Consider the following 3,736-nt stretch of genomic DNA (forward strand, 5'->3'; position numbering starts at 1 on the left):
CTTGGGTTACAAGTTTCAAAAAAGCAAGAAAACAGACGTTTATGGTGGTTTTGTTGGGTTACAAGTTTCAAAAAAGCAAGAGAACAGTTGTTTATGATGATATTCTTGAGTTAGAGGTTTCAAAATTAATTTTTTAGTCCACAAAAACCTGCTTACGTTGATCTTAGAGTATTCTTGGGTTACAAGTTTCAAAAAAGCAAGAAAACAGACGTTTATGGTGGTTTTGTTGGGTTACAAGTTTCAAAAAAGCAAGAGAACAGTTGTTTATGATGATATTCTTGAGTTAGAGGTTTCAAAATTAATTTTTTAGTCCACAAAAACCTGCTTACGTTGATCTTAGAGTATTCTTGGGTTACAAGTTTCAAAAAAGCAAGAAAACAAATGTTTATGGTGGTTTTCTGGGTTTACAAGGTCAAAAAGCCAAAAACCGTTGTTATGATGGCATTCTTGGTTTACTCAAGATTAGATGATTCAATTAGTATCTTGGTCACGGCAATGCTTATCCGTTGGGCTTAGGGTTGGTACTCTTTGGCGTTACAAGTTTTAAAAAAGCAAATGTACAATTTTTTATGAATGGTATTCTTGGGGGTTAGAGATTCAAAATTTAATTCTTAGTCGAAGAACACCTGCTTCCGTTTGGCTAGGTGGTATTCTTGTGCCATAAAGTTTTAAAAAAGCAAGGAAACACGTTTTTTGGTTGGATTCTTGGGTTACAAGGTTACAAAATGCAAAAAACAGTTGTTTATGACGGTTATTCTTGGTTAAAAGATTCCTTAATAAGTTTCTTAGTCGGACGAACACCTTGATTCCGTTTGGGTTTAGGATTGGTATTCTTAGGTTACAAGTTTCAAAAAAGCAAGAAAAACCGTTGTTAATGATGGTATTCTTGGTTTCATTAAGTTCAAAAAAAAAGCAAAAGAAAGTTTGTTTATTTCTATGGCATTCTTGGGGTTAGGATATTTCAAAAATGAATCTCTTTGTTCACGAACACCTCTTAGGGGTTGGTATTCCTTGGGTTTCCAAGTTTTCAAAAAATGTTAAGAAACAGACGTTTTTGTGGTTTTCTGAGCTACCAAGTTTTCAAAATGCAATGAGAACAGTTGTTTACGATTGGTTATTCTTGGTTAGAAGGTTCATAATTAATTTTTTAGTCCACGAACACGCCTTCCGTGGGCTTAGGCTGCGTATTCTTGCGTTACAAGTTTTCAGAAAAAGCAAATGACAATTGCTTATGATGCGTATTCCTTGGCGGTTAGAAGATAAAAAGTAATGTCGAGAACCACCGCTTCTTTTGAGCTTAGGGTTGGTATTCTGGGGTTACAAGTTTAAGGAAGCAAAGGAACAGTTGTTTATGGTTTTATTTTGGATGGAAGATTAAAAATATTTGAAGTCCCATGAAGGTGGCTTAGGGTGCGTATTTGTGGGGTTTCAGTTTCAACAAACAGCTTTGCAGTTTAGCTTGTAAAAATTGCCGAATAGAAAGAGAAAGCGATTGGAATGAGAAATTAAAGAACAAGTTCGAAATTGTGCGTAATCTAAAATTAATTACCTCCGATTCCGGTTCCTACAAGTGTTTCGTAATTGCAAGTGAGAAAAATGGTCGCAATGTCATGCTGCAATTTTCTTCACACTGAGTGAAGGTAAAGCATGCACTTCGAGAAGTTCAATGTCTGTCGTAAATAACGGAATTTGCATAACAAAGGATCGTAAATCACTCACCAAGCTTTGATGTTCACACCTCGACCACCACCCGCTACAGTCTACCCGATCGTTGCATTTAGGCCCCTATTTATTGGGACCTGGCGCGTGCCCGATATATTAATATTCCAAGAAACTGTGCCTTTCTAATGTGGAAGGATGTGAGTATAAGGATAGCGCAGTTGGACATTTTTTTCGCCAAGTCACCAGAATGGGTTGTTGCGGTAATGACACTCCCATGTGTCACGCGTTTTTTGAACTTCTCGCTATCTGATTGTTATTGTTTAGTAGCGAAGGTTAGAATAGACTTAATGAATGGACCTTAACGAGCGCCTTGAGGGAAAGCGAAAATACGACCACATCTCTAGCTCGAAATGAACGGAATTGCCTGAGGTCGGTCAGGAAATCGCATTTGAAGGCCTCATCTAATGTAATGTCTTTAGATCCAATGAATTGCCGAGTTTCGATTTCAAGATCTTCTTTGAGAAGCTGTCAAAATTTCAAAAAAATCGTTCCACCAATAAGAAAATACGTTCTACGTATACGCGCATGTAATTTGCCCTATTTGGAGGCCCCAATGTCAAAATTTCTTTGAACCCGCACGTTCAAAACGTTTGTAGATTCGTTTTACACATAATAAGTTTCATCCTACGCATGCGCGTTCTGAACTGCATTAAAAACGATTCGATTCTGACATTTTTTGAATTTTTGAACCTTTTAAATTTTTTTGATTTTTTAATTCTGCAAAATGTTTTTTATGAATTTTTTGAATGTCAAAATTTCTTTGGACGCGCATGTTCAAAACGTTTGTAGATTCGTTTTACAGATAAGAAGTTTCATTCTACGCATGCGCGTTCTGAACTGCATTAAAAACGTTGATTCTGCACATTTTTTGAATTTTTGAACCTTTTAAATTTTTTTGATTTTTTAATTCTGCAAAATGTTTTTTATGAATTTTTTGAATGTCAAAATTTCTTTGGACGCGCATGTTCAAAACGTTTGTAGATTCGTTTTACAGATAAGAAGTTTCATTCTACGCATGCGCGTTCTGAACTGCATTAAAAACGTTGATTCTGCACATGCGTACACGCTATTTTGAACATTTTGACATTTTTGTTGTTTTGTAAATCAATCGATTCCGACATTTTTTGAATTTTTGAACCTTTTAAATTTTTTTCATTTTTTAATTCTGCAAAATGTTTTATGTGAATTTTTTGAATTTTTATAACTTTTTTTAATAATTGTTTATGATGGTATTCTTGGATTAAAAGATTCAAAGTCAATTAACGTCTTAGTCGACGAACACCTGTTTCCGTTGGGTTTAGTATCGTATTCTTAGGTTACAAGGTTCAAAAAAGCAAGAGAACCGTTGTTTATGACGGTATTCTTGGGTTAGAGGTTTCAAAATTAATTTTGTAGTCCACAAACACCTGCTTCGGTTGATCTTAGAGTATTCTTGGGATACAAAATCCAAAAGAACAAGTTGTTTTGTAAATTAATCGATTCTGACATTTTTTGAATTTTTGAACCTTTTACATTTTTTTTGATTTTTTAATTCTGCAAAATGTTTTTTTTGTGAATTTTTGGAATGTTTTAACTTTTTGTTTTTAAATAAATTTCTGAATTTTTCTAAATATTTCCGAAATGTATTAATTTTTTTTATCTTTTCAGGTATGTCAAATTGTGTTGATAGCGCTGTTACTCTTAAAGAACGTAAGTAAAAATTCCGTTTTCTAATCCGTTCGACGCGGAGAATTTATGTCGAACTCGCCTCTCAAGTATTCCCTAATTTTAAGTGGAGAGAGAAATTTGTGCCACAGGTGTATTTATTGTCACAGTATAAAATTGCGTCATCTTCTGGTAGCTTAATTTATTGTTTGGAGCAGCAGGTCTGCACCCTTCTCCCCTATCATGAAGGCGGGCGTATTCGTTAGTCAATGCCGAACGAGCCGAAGGTGAGTTCGGCATAGTCCGGGGCTTGTTTCTTCTAGTTGAAGTCCGTCTATTACGTACTTGAGCCTCGACTTTACCCGAGCTC

This window comes from Photinus pyralis, unplaced genomic scaffold (genome assembly GCF_008802855.1).
Source record: "Photinus pyralis isolate 1611_PpyrPB1 unplaced genomic scaffold, Ppyr1.3 Ppyr1.4_LG10, whole genome shotgun sequence".
NCBI lineage: Eukaryota > Metazoa > Arthropoda > Insecta > Coleoptera > Lampyridae > Photinus > Photinus pyralis.